Genomic DNA, 13593 nt, shown 5'->3' with positions numbered 1-13593 from the left:
CCACGGTTTAAAAACTGATTCATAGCGTGACAGCTGTCTGCCTGTCTTCCCTTCTGGCAAGAAGTGAATACTGCAGCTGCTCCTTGTGGATGACTGGGAGAGTAGAAAGGGGGGAAAGATAAGAGTATGGAAAACGGTCCGGTGGCCCCACACCATGAGCAGCCATTGGAGGACTCTGCTCTCCAGTTCTGCTAACATTCATAACTTCTGAGTCAGGAGCTACAGAAAAAGATGTGCTCATGGCCATGAAGACAATCGAGTTAAAATAAATGAAAACCAGAAATCCAAAGGAAGGGGTGGAGGACTCTGTGCCTACTCAAAAATATTTCACATAGATGACTGTTGTATCAAGGAGGAAGATATTCTTCATCACTCCAGTTGTAATATAAAGCAATGAACACCTATCTACACTATACACAAATACACATACGCATTCCTCCCAACTACATCTCAGGGAGATGCTAAAGGGGGGACCTGTGGGGAAGTGGAGCCGAGAAAAAGCCTTTCTTCTGCGTCAGACAGTAGCAAGACACCTTCCACCAAAACACCCATGTCTAGACTTGTCACTCTCCAGCACTCATTGATGAGAGCAAACATGTTCTCCTAATAAAAATCATCTAAATGTACCTTCCTGTTGTGCATACCTATGCCTAACGCATTCAAGTTTGGACCTCCTGCGTGCACAACCTCTGTATGTCCTCTCGGTCCTGCCAAAGCTCACGTGCCCATGGATGAAAAGGCCTGGCCCTGGGCTGTCCTGCTCAGCCTGACGGCAGCCCCCTGGTTCCCTCCGACCAGCCTGGGACATTGCAAGCACAGTGGCTGACCGCCCCCTTTCCTGCCGTGCTCCGAGCTGAGCTCCCATGCCCGTGAGACCTAGCTCATCGTTATTCTGTGGCAGTAAGTTGGTAGCTGTCTGTGGTTTTCTGAACAACTTTTCCAAGTTGTATACCTGAGGTTACCTGGGTATGAATTGTGAAGGTGGAGGTGGTGAATGGAGGAGGCAGCGCTGAGTGTGTTGCTCTGGAGCATCCGTTTCTCCTTACCTGAAGGAGACTGGCACTTTGCTTGCTGTGTATATTGCCTGTATATTCGTGGTATCTTCTGGGGACCTAGAAACAACAAAGAGGTATGAGGGAAGGAACAGAAACCAAAGGAAAATTAAAATTCAACAGCAATACCGTACACTGGTCACATAAAAAGACAAATTACTTAATCAGGTGAAGAGAATCTTCTTAAACCGACACTAAGATTTCTCTTTCTGAAAGAAGTTTGATGTGGAGGTCCTTCTCTGCACAGGCCACCTTTTCTCTCTGCCATTCAGTTCTGGATGGTACTGTGACGTGAGCTGATAGCTTAGTGGTCTTATCTCGGAGCCAGATGTCCACGCCACAGGAGTTCTGTTCCGGGAGGCGGGTGCCAATCCCACAGCATCACAGAAATGTGTTAACAGTGACTAACTCATAGGAGCAAGGAGCGCATACCAGCTTGGAGATGGTTTGTAACAGACTAGCATGGTGAAATTCTTGAGAAAGACACTCATGCCCTAATGAATAAAAAACCCCAATATTATTTTTACTCGAGTTAACTGTTAATGATGAAAGGCCTCGGTTAGGAAAAGCAACCAAGTAATTTAAGGACATAAAGTAACAAACAGTTCTGGTAATGACAGGATCTGACAGCATCTCTTTTGATTTATACCGGGTCTGATGTTTGAATGAGTGTATACCTCCCTGGAGAAACTGGGCTATCTGTTAGTAAGTCCAAAGAAATACAATGGCTTATGAATCATAGAATCACAATGGCTGAGGCTGGAAGGGACCACGGGAGGTCGTTGACTCTTGAAATCAGGATTCAGATGTCTATCGTAATACCCTCAAATTAATAAGCTTCATCTTTGTTAAAAGATAACAGAAGCTCTACAGGGTTCAGTACACATTTTCTAGCGAAGAGCATTTGGGTATGGTGAATATTTTGGTACCTGAGGAAACAACATAAGGTTTGCTATTGTGTTGACATTAAACATATGCTCCAGATCCAGCCTACGCGTAAGTCTGTGCAACTCGCAGTGTCAGTAAAATAATGCGTCCAGTCCTATACATCTGGCTCCCAAGTGAGCTGGAAAGGAAAGTTTTCATCTGTAAACCCTAGCAGACCCTCTCACCAACAAGAAGATATTCCACAGCTGGACGTGGGCACTTCGAGACATTCATCTGACAGTATTTTCTTAAGCTTTCTTCCAAGTTTTCCACATTTAAATATATCCCAGACAAATCTAAATAAATTGGGGTTGGGAGGGGGAGGAAGAGGGGCTGGGGGAGCTGTTCTTAACTCTTTCCATACATACATATGCTAAGAAATCCTGTTTGAAAGTTGTTCTGTGGTTTTTACTAGCATTTGAAGTGAAAACCTAACTTGGTAGTTCTCAAACTGTGATCTGAAGCCTACTGTGAAATAAAACCGATTCCAGTGACAGAGACACAAAGCAATCCAGTGGCTGAATGGCTGAACCACTGGGGATGAAGGAAATAAACAACAACAACAACAAAAACCCAACAGGCAGCAGTGTATGTGGGTCACAAATCTCTTTTGAATTAATTTAAATACGAAGCACCTACTTCCACCAAACAAACAAAAGACCTAATTTATTTCGAGGTGATGTTTGAACAGGGCCTTAGATTTGATGCCCTTTGAAAGAAGTCCACATCCAGTTCTATCTTATTTGTATCTCATTTAATATTTTTTTTTTTTTGCTTTTTAAAAAATCTTTCTTCTAAAAATAAACCTCTTTTTTCTTAATGAACTGAGCTGTCAAGGTACAAGTAGAAGGATGATCCCACACTCGAGGACCTCCATGGAGACCTTTAAGAGCCACCAGCCACGAAGCATCTGCTACGCAGCGGAAATAATCACCTAATTCCTGACAGATCCTCGTGTCGCCTCTTCTTGTGGGCTTCCAGCGGTGACAATTCCACAGCCCCCTGCTGCTTAGCTCCTCCTAACGTTTTAAAATCTTCCTTAACCAAAACATATTCTATTACCTGAAATCTTTCCCGCCGCAGTTTTAGCCTGTTACTTCTTTTTGCTTCAGCAGACTGAAGTAACCGCTCCCGTACTGCCTCTTTGCAGCAGGAGGGTTATGTTATGGCTGTTATCGTATCTTGCTTCCCTAAAATAAACAGCCTGTCCTTTTCATCTCTCCAGGAGGTCGTATCCTCTAGACTCACAATCATTCTCGTTTCCTTTTCCTGTGCCCTTTCCAGGTGGCTCACATCCTTCTTGAAGTGTCATGCCCAAACTAAACACAGATCTCCAAGCAAAGACTCCGTGGTGGCAGATAGTGTGGATTGGGGCATGCATTTTCTAGATGGCATTTCGGTTGATACAAAATCCTAGTCTGACATTTGCTGTCCGTCAGATTTCCTTTCAAAATAACCAGCCAGATTTTAAATTACCTACTTAATGAAAAACACCTTTTATAAGAAGATGCTTTAAGTATGGAAATAAATTCAAAATGAAAGAAACCAGTGAGATTTGGTCGATCTACCTGAATATATTAACTTCCTTTTCTAACCTCTTTTTTCTTGCATGTTTTCTCTTTTAGCGAAAGCTGACCAGTGTTACAGAAGTGGCGTGCTGTGGAAAAAAAGTTGATGAAACTCCTACATTTCTGTTTTGGATTATTGAGAAACTCACCTCGCTGTGAATTTACAGATCAGGTTTCCCAAATTTTCCACACATTTATCGTACTTAAAGAAAAGACAAAAATAATTTCTAACCAAATTTCATAACTTTTTCTGTTCCCTACATGCTTCAGATGATTCAGTTTTAGAAGAATTTTGTAACGTGAGAACTTATTTGGCCAATGACTTTACTATTTATTGTCACAGTGTTAAGTTAATCCTTCAGAGAGTATTTTGCCCTATAACTAAATATTTTAAACTTACTCTCCTTTTTTTTTTTTCCTAGTTTAATTCTCATTAAAATCAATGCCCATTCTATCAGCAACTTCTATGAAATAAGGATCAACCATTGTGTGTAATGGTGCCTTAGTTGAAAAAAAAAAATCTTTATGTGAAAGTAGAACAACCCCAAAACATTTGGGATTATTAAGAGCAGATGTTAGGAAAGTATAATGGATTCACTTACTAAAAAATCTGAACGTTTGCCAAGTTAAAATATTTGTTAGTTGAAGTCCTATGACAGTAATTCTAAATAAAATTGTTGGACATTTAAAAACTAAAAATATAGACAGACATAAAATTTACAAGTTTCTCATGGACATTCTTCCATGTTTACACTTTAAAACTACATAAATATATTTAAAAATCACAAACTGATGTAGGCGGTTTTTAGAACATGGTACTGAAGAATGGGTCATATGGTAGGGATAATCCAAGAAAAACAGACTCCAAAAATTGCCAAAAAGCTCCTAAAAATAAAAATAAGCTGCAACTCTAGCCATTGTAAAGCAAACTGCAGCAACATATTGGCTGTATGTGTGTGTGTGTACGTGAAAATATTAACACTCAGCTGCAAAATAAAAGTAGGTCGAGTCAAGGAGGCAGATGCAAGGAATTGAGTCCCTTGGGACCACTGTTAAGGCACTTCCAGCTCTGTTCTGGAATATCAAATACTAAATATCGAATAGTGTCGTAAAAACCATGCCCCAGGCCTTGTTCTTCCCATGGCTTACCGTAAGAGTTGGATACAAGGAGTATTCAGTCTCGTAGCCGAGCTGGGGCAGCTTTAGAGGGCATCGCTGAGAGGTACCCGTGGATAACTCCGAACCGCTGCCTGGCACATGCCCTTTGCAGCTGAGCTACGTAGCTTCAAATGTCCTCAAGCAGACAAACACACGGAACCCGTGGTTCTCGAGCTGTTATCCAACGGTGCCATTACGGAGAAGTTTTCCTGTCTGCTGGGAAACTGAGCATGCTTCTGCGCTCAGAAGAAGACCTGGAGAGGGCTCCTGGCATGGACCACAGGTACAGCCAGAGTCTGCAGCTGGGAGCACTGCTGTCACGTCTGACCTCAAAGACAAATCGTTTGGTTCCCAGGAGACAGCCTGCCCACCAAAATGTTAAGTCTGATGCCATCGATTTACCATTTATGTTATGCTGCGCACGAGGCTGTGCTGCGACATTAACAAGATTTTAAAGATGCACACGCGCCTGTAACATGCACATAAATAGCCTGTTGATTAGAAGCTTAAAAGATGATGTGCTTCCTTTTAGCAAATTTGTCCATAAAAACATTACTGTCTGGCAAACTTATATGAATCACCTCATACTTACAAACAATAGATTTAAAAAACATTGTATATTATCTATTTTTACAGTGGTGAAAGCAAGATTAGAGCCAAATTGCTGGTGCCCCTTTAACCACATGGAGACAATTTTTGCAAGAAAGGCTCTGTGTCCACACAGCTGGGGAAATAAACATTCCTGTAACCTTATGTGCTTTCAGATGAGTGATTCTAAGAAATCCTTCCATGTGTGGCATGGTAGAGATACTTATTTATTCCTACAAAGCTTAAGCTGCAGTGAATAATTACTTCTGCAGAAAGGAAAAAATGTTAAAAATGTTTTCCCTTTCTTACAGTTTTCATATGTACACTAATTTATCTGACTACTCAGTTTTGAGGCAGGACATCTCTGTCCTGCCAAGATTTAAAATACTCCGTGTTGACAGCATACAATAATAACTAAATTAAAGAGCATGCTAAAAATTCGCATTACTCACGTTACATTTGCAGTGAGATATCGTGTAAGTTATTGCAAAATTGTCAGAGTATAACATACAAGGTAAACACACATCTTCACTATTCATTTTTTACTTTATAATGAAAGTACCTAGGCATTTACAGGGCTTATTTTAACCTCCTATACTTATAATTATTTAATTGGCATACACCATAGCACAGGCATTCACACTAACTGTGAACTTTTAGTTTACGCGTGAATTGAGAGCCTTTGCATTAAGTGAGCCTCCAGTGGGCTTTCGGAGTGTATTAAAGTTTTTTTTCTGTTTTAGTTTAAATCCCATTCATTTGTCCTGGCTGGGCATCGTTTGGTGGGTGGTGAGCAATTCGGCGAGCGGTTGTGTTGTGCATTGCTTGTTTTGTTTTTTCTCATCCTTCTTGAGTTCTTGCACTTTTACCTTGTTTTGATTCTGCCCCCGACCCGCTCCAGGGACTGAGCGAAGGGCTGCGTGGTGCCGGGCTGCCAGCTGGGTTACACCACAGGAGGGGACAGCGACAGGACCCGAGGGAACAGCAGGGAACTGGGACAGGGAGGGTCAGGCTGGCTGTGAGGGAAAGGTTCTGCACCCAGAGGTGGTCGGGCACTGGGACAGGCTGCCCAGGGATGTGGTCACGGCACCGACCTGCTGGAGTTCAAGGAGTGTTTGGGCAACGCTCTCAGACACATGGTCTGATTTTGGGGTGGTCCTGCGTGGAGCCAGGGGTTGGGCTCGGTGATCCTTGTGTGCCCCTTCCAGCTTGGGACACTGAATGATCCTACGGTGCAGGCACCCACCCAGGTGCTCGTCCACGCTGTGAGTCCCACGTGGGCAGACATCACCTGCTTTCAAATGCAGACCAGTGCCTTAGATCTGGAAAAAAGATGTTTAGAGATCGGGACAAACCTCTTTCTTTGCTGTGACCTTGGCTTCCTGGAAGGCCCCCAGGCTGGCCACGCACTAGCACCCCTTGCATATACTCTCCAAATTCAGCCCTTTTGCTCACCTGGCCAGCTCCAGCCTTGTGCACTTTTCTGTTCTCAGAAGCTGCCAGCCATTACGTACCCCTCCTGATTTCTTCCGCTATTGCTCCTCATTTCCTTTCCTGTCGTCTTATCTCATTTTGCATGATATGTCAGATCTTGTAGCTGAATAAAGGGATCTTCCACAGGAAGGTCCTTTGCTAAGGACATCATCCTTGGCGTGGTAGCGGCATGGGAGTAGCAGAATCTGCCTGTGGTCTTACAGTTAGCTCGTTAGCTCAAGGGCAGTACCTCCAAACCCACAAAAGCCACCCATACACATTAATCTGCTTTGCAGAATTATGATAAACTCCCTTCTGAAACCCAAAGAGATGAATGTGGTGATAACATACTCAGAGGATTAGTCCCAGCAGTCGTTGCCTAAGACGTCCCTTTATGTCTGCAACACTCATTTCCTACCACACTGAATGTTCATTTTCTCCTCCTCCCTCCTGCTGTTTCAGTTTCTGAGGAAACCAAATTTATGTCTTTTCCGAATGCCATGGTCACTCAGTATTTTTACCAGCATTTTTTTTTTCTTCTGTGTGTGTGTGTTTTATTTTATTTTATTCCATTTCCTATCACGCACTAGATCCCGGTCACCCATTTTCAAGTCTTCTGTAAAGAGCCAGGCTATGGCTTTGCTTACACGCCTGGGCATAACTCACCCCCTGTGAGCTCAAGACAAACAAGCTGGTGTCTCTGGTCACTGCCTTACACATGCAATTCCATGATTACGGCATTCCGGACAGTTCTAAGGAATATTCCTGGCAGTGTGTCATATTCCTGGAAATGCCCAGTTGCACAAGTGGCTAGGGATGGCGTTACCATGGTATGGGGTATTCCTGCTGCATCTGAAGTTGCAATGTCTGTAGTCTTTCCTCTAGGCCGTCATTGACAATCACCATCAGCACCTTCATTAGATAATGGTTACTGAAAAAGTTCTTGGCTGTGGACAACATCATACTTTCCTCTTCCGATCATTTTGTGCTTTTTCTATTGGTATATTTATCTCCCTTGGCTCTGAACCACTGTCTGCTTCCTAGGTAATTTTGATATATGTGTGTTTTTATGGAGTTCATCTTCTTTTACTTCATCTTCTTTTACCTCTCCTGTGAAGGTACATTTTCTTTGCTCTTTTTCTCATTGATAGAAAATGGACTAACCTATCCCATAGTAACATTTCCCCATTAAGTCATTTGTCATTTGTATATTATTGTGTTCTCAACCTCCTCTTCATGTGTTTATGAAAATGCCCTTTTGCTTTGATCACATACTTGGCAGATTTGTGACTTACCAGATTTCATTTTATAATATTTACTTTTCCTTGTTTTTCGGGCTCTGACTGTGCTTCTCTTCCTCTGCCAGCTTTCAGTTTGGGTCCATCTTTCATGCCATCCGAATACTTCCAAATAATAATCCAAACACACAAAGCAATCCCTCTCAAGAGGGATTAACTCAATTGTACAAATATATTGATGAGCTATAATTCTTTGTTTGTTTTTTAAAAAATCACGATGTGTAAAAAATAGATAAATATAACCCACCTGCTATTAAACGTTTTTCAGTCAGAGGCTTCAGTGGCATTATAGCTTCTGTTACTTATAATGTAATTGATAGATATTCATATGATTTTTATCTTGCTGAGAAAGAACTGACAGTAAATATTACTAAATACCACTCCCAGACACTGAAGCAAATATCAAAATGGAAATATATATGGAAAACAAGAATTTCTTGCCACCTGACGATGAAGAGGTAGGAAGAGAATTCTTGTTGATCTAATGGACACGTATGTCTGCAAGACTTTTTTTTCAGTGTAAGGGGTCCTGCTACAGAAAGTGCCTTACTGGCACATGAATTTAGTTTTCAAAAGCTTTGTGTTATCAAAAACCCTGTGTAGCTGATTCAAGTGACAAACCTGATCTGCCTCTGGGACAAAAGCAAGATGAATTTTCAGTCTGTAATGCAGTATCTTTATCTTTTACGAATTCATCCTGCAGAAAAAAATGTATCAGACAATGTCCTTGTTTGATATATTGACAGGATTGCCCCAATGGATTTTGCTGATAAAAATTAGGCGAATTTTTGTCTATTCCTTACTCAAGCTTTTTTTTTTTTCTTTTTTTTTTTTTCATATATATGTTTCCCTACAGGTGGAACATGTGTGGGTTTCGACCTTCAGTTGTTTGCAGAACAGCTCCAGAAATTTTATACGCTGCCTCCCAAGCACTGCCTCCTGCGCGGTAGGCAGCGTAAGCAGAAGGAGCAGGGCTGGCTGTCATTCCAGAAACTGTCTGCAATGTCCTCTCTGAATATTCACAGCTGCATCAAATCAAAAATCAATATCACAAATTTAGAGCCCTGTAATGAATCTGTAGTGCTGAATGAATCATCCTTCCAAACAGCCAGAATGACACATATCTTACCCAAACTTTACCGTATGTTGAATATCCTACACTTTGATGCAAGACATTTACTGCCTGCACACTCATGCTGGGAAAGCTCATTACTTGGAATCCTTTGTACAGAGGTCCAAGTAAAACAATAAAACACACAAACTTTTAATTTGCTGGTCAAACATAAAGAATAAAAGATGGAAAAGAATAAACTTTTCTGTTACTTCAAAATAAAGTGATTTTTTAGTGAAACTAATTTTGGGTCGAGTTTATCATTTTGTTTGGTTTAAAGTACTTCGTTTCAGGTTTTAAATGTTTTTGTCATGGAATATAAATATCTTCTAAAACATCTGAAATGAAAAATCAAATGGTCTCATTTTGAAACACTTTCAATATATTTTCTTACTTGCCACAACTGTTTTTGCTCATATTTATTAACAGTTTTCCCTTCCCTAAAGCTGTTAGTGAGTTTTCTATGGGCAAATTATAAAAATACTCATTCATATGCTGTATTCTAAAGCTGCCATAAGCTGTGAATACCATCACAATGGAGGTTTTTAATGTTGATTTAACATGCAACCACGATGACTTTCAGACCTGAAGCAGAGTATCAGGGAACATGGTCCATTTTTTTAAAAGCTAGACACAGTAAAACGTCTTCAGCCAGAATCAGTGGCGTAGAAATAGTGTTCAAAAAAAAAAAATCTAAAAACTAGACAGAGCTCTTAGAGGTAACAACACTGTTTGGAATCGAGCTGGATAAGCAGCTGTTGTGTCTTTATTTTCAAAACAATGCTATGTGTGCATGAGTACAGGAAGAAATTACAAAGCAAGCTCATCCAGAACAATCAAACCCAGGGTAATTTAAAAATAAAAATAGAAATATAATTAAAAAAAAAAAAGTCCTGAAATTTTTATATATTCCTTGGAGGACTGGTCCATGGAAATATCTTTGTGGAGAAGGTAAGTGGGATTTCCACAGGAGAATAAGAGACAGCCATTAGTCAATTCTTGGCTTCACCCTGGGCCTTTCAATAAGAAAGGGCAGAAGAAAATGAATTACATGCAAATATCTGCAGGCAGTCTATTCAGCATTCTGCAGCTTGGGCTCTGCCAAAAGACTTAAGGATGGAGGCAGTAGATGGAAAGAGAAGCTGCGTTCTCTAAAAATGTAAGCTTTTCATTTTTACTCACCTAATTCTCCCAGTCAGGTTAGGTTTGTTAAAGCCTATAGAAGATAATCCTTAGAATATTGGTTCATAATTTAATAAATCCTGGGCTTGTGTGAACTAGAAATTGAGATGAACTGACCAAAACACTGGTGCGAATAAACTAAAACTAACACATTCTTTTCTCATTAACAATTTTCAGGCAAAATGACCTTCCTTCCCCATTTAGAGTTCTGAGCTTTTCAAGCCATATGTCAAGGCCAAAGCTACATAATACTGGGATTACTTTACTTCCCAGAGATATCTTCTACATAAGCAGTCACCATGCTTTAACTTACACATATTTACTTTTTAATTTAGCTCAGCTGTACCGTGGCTTTCTATTCAAGACAGAATCTTAAATCTCAGTAAGTGTTTCTTTCATGAAGCATGGTATGTATTAAATAATTTCTGGAAATTAAATAAGGGAGAAACATCAAAATCTCTTTCAAAAAGCATTTCCAGAGAATAAGGCACTTACATAAACATTCCCCAAAAGATTACCTAGATAGACTATTCGTTAGAGGCATGAAGAAACCCTGCTGACTACAAAGTCTGGCAAGAAACAGAAAAGATCTTTTTTTCACGTGGACAATCTTGGGATCTGTCATTCAGGCCAGAGGCACACCCCAGAAGCACCGTGCCCTCTGGTACAGCCTTTTTCATGGCCACTGGTCAGCCTGTCCCTGCTCACACCTGGGATTGTGGAGGCAGTGGTTTTTATTCCTAAGGAATACAAACAGTCCACTTCTAGCCATTCGTCACAGAAAACAGAAGGAGAGACTAACACTACTGACAGACTCTCTTCTACTCCCTCTTCTACCCTTCCTTCCCTCTCATTTATGTCCTCTCAGTTAAGAAGGGTTGCATGCTAGAATTTGTTCTGCCTATATAACCCGATAATCCTCACTGAAACACCAACAACGTTATCAGAAAGAAGCATTTCATTAGCATGCAGTGATTTATAGCCGAAGAACTGGCATGGGATTCAAGCCTAACAACATGCATCCTAGTTGATTTCTTCTTCATTGTTTGCTTTCTAGCAGTCATGCTGGGACTATTTACTAAACCGCTGCATTGCCTCATACTACTGTGTTCTGGGACACACATCTTAGAGAAGCTGAAACATTCCCAAGTCCTTTTGGACACATACCAGAATCTTTCCTGTAAAGAATGTAGATTGGTATAGAGTATTTATTTCACAACTTGCTGTTGTAAATTGTCTTGTACATTTGTAAGAGGCAAATATTTGACACCTGAAGGTGCTGGACGTTCATTCTCAGGTGCATTTCTCTCTCTTGTTTTGCTAGAGAAAGGACTGAAAAAGCACTATTTATTTATTATTATTATTATTTTTTTGGTGATGCTTAACATGTAGGGCTCTTGAAACAAAATCTGCAACATCCTCTGTGGCCCTGAGGCTCTGTGCACCACATCAGAGAACAAAGCTGTGTTTTGTTGAATGCTTTAAGCCATGTTACGCTGGCAGCACCACTGAAATAAGCTGCCGTTCAGCCCCACTGAGCCTACTGATCCTGCTCCATGCCACCCCCTCCTGGGACGGCATGCTAATTTTTGACCGCAGGATAAACTGGATCAGAGCAAAACCCAACACAGCTGAAACACAACTTTTTCCATGGTTAGTTTTTAAGCTGGTTCATTTCCTACTCCATATTGCCATGTGGCTGCACAAACTCTCGGGACAGGGCAAAAATGAATGGCAGGGGTAGATGGGGCAGCTTCTTCAGAGACACCACCACCTGTGTGTCCTTTGTGTCTCTTTCACACCAACTTTTGACGAACTGCAGGCTTTGGTACCTGAGCAGTGAGATCTAGAACTATCTGCATGATAGAGCCTCCAAAGGAGGGCTATGAAGATGGTGAAGGGTCTGGAGGGGAAGACGCATGAGGAGCAGCTGAGTCCCTTGGTTTGTTCGGCCCAGAGCAGAGCAGGCCAAGGGGAGGCCTCATGGCGGCCTGCAGCTCCCTCACGAGGGGAGCGGAGGGGCAGGCGCTGAGCTCTGCTCTCTGGGGACAGCGACAGGACCCGAGGGAACGGCATGGAGCTGGGACAGGGGAGAGTCAGGCTGGGTGTTAGGGAAAGGTTCTGCACCCAGAGGGTGGTCGGGCACTGGGACAGGCTCCCGAGGGCAGTGGTGACAGCACTGAGCTGCCGGAGTTCAAGAAGCAACTGGACAACATTCTCAGATACATGGTCTCATTGTTGGGGGTCCTCTGGGGAGCAAGGGGTTGGACTTGACAGTCCTTGTGGGCCCTTTCCAACTTGGGTTATTCTATAATTTTACGTATCTGTGTGCCAGTATGTGGACAGAATCCTTGAGCAGGTCCTTAAAGAAGAACCTGAAATTTGATTTCTTGTTCCTAGGTACCACTAGTCTACGGAAGCATGCACCATTGTTCAGACTCTGTAAATCTTGAGGATAAGCAGGGAAGACATCACTATGCCTCTGCAAGCCAGCTTTTAAAAGTAAGCACAAAATACGCTGGATAGCAGTGGAAGATGATTCCATCAGATTATCAAAGACCCATCAAAGCTCCGTTAGAACACCTCAGTGGTTGAATCTGACTTCTTAGCAGTAAATAGCTAAAGCAATCAGAACTGCCAACACTGAGATGCCACTAGACCTGCCTGGAAAACAAGGGTCCTTTGCAGCCAGGGTACCTCAGGGGTCACATAGGCACACTGAGCAGGGCTTTCATGATCACAGTTATGATCTAAGCACTTAAACTCTACTTCCTTCTTTGGATCTATTTTAACTTAAAAAGAACCAACATACTCTCCCTCTGAAGACAATGCCATCAGATTCTTAACAGCTACTGAACAGAAGCTGAGGCATGGTCAACTTGTTTTGGTATAAATAAAAGATAAACTTATGGCTGTAAACTCTCTTCCAGCTTAATCAGGGTATTTCCTGCTACAGATGAGCCCTAATCCTACACTGCCAGAAGGATGATGGTTTTCTTTTGAAGTTTCTAGTTCATATTTCTAGGCCCATCAAGAGTTTTTCAGACTTGTAAAGAATGAGTTTGGTATCAATGCAGACAGCTCCGAGAAATCCTGAGTTTTAAAGCTTCTTGTACTCTATCCTGTATTTTACTCCTTGATTTTCCCCTTTAGCTAGATTCTTCAGAGTTTTGAAATCAATGCTTTTCCCATTAGTCTGATTCATATGTGGTTAACACTGTGAATTCATAGAAAAT

The sequence above is a fragment of the Anser brachyrhynchus genome, assembly GCF_964034855.1.
Source record: "Anser brachyrhynchus genome assembly, chromosome: 7".
NCBI classification, from domain to species: domain Eukaryota; kingdom Metazoa; phylum Chordata; class Aves; order Anseriformes; family Anatidae; genus Anser; species Anser brachyrhynchus.
The sequence above is the reverse complement of the archived record's forward strand: the minus strand, read 5'-3'. Positions refer to the sequence as shown.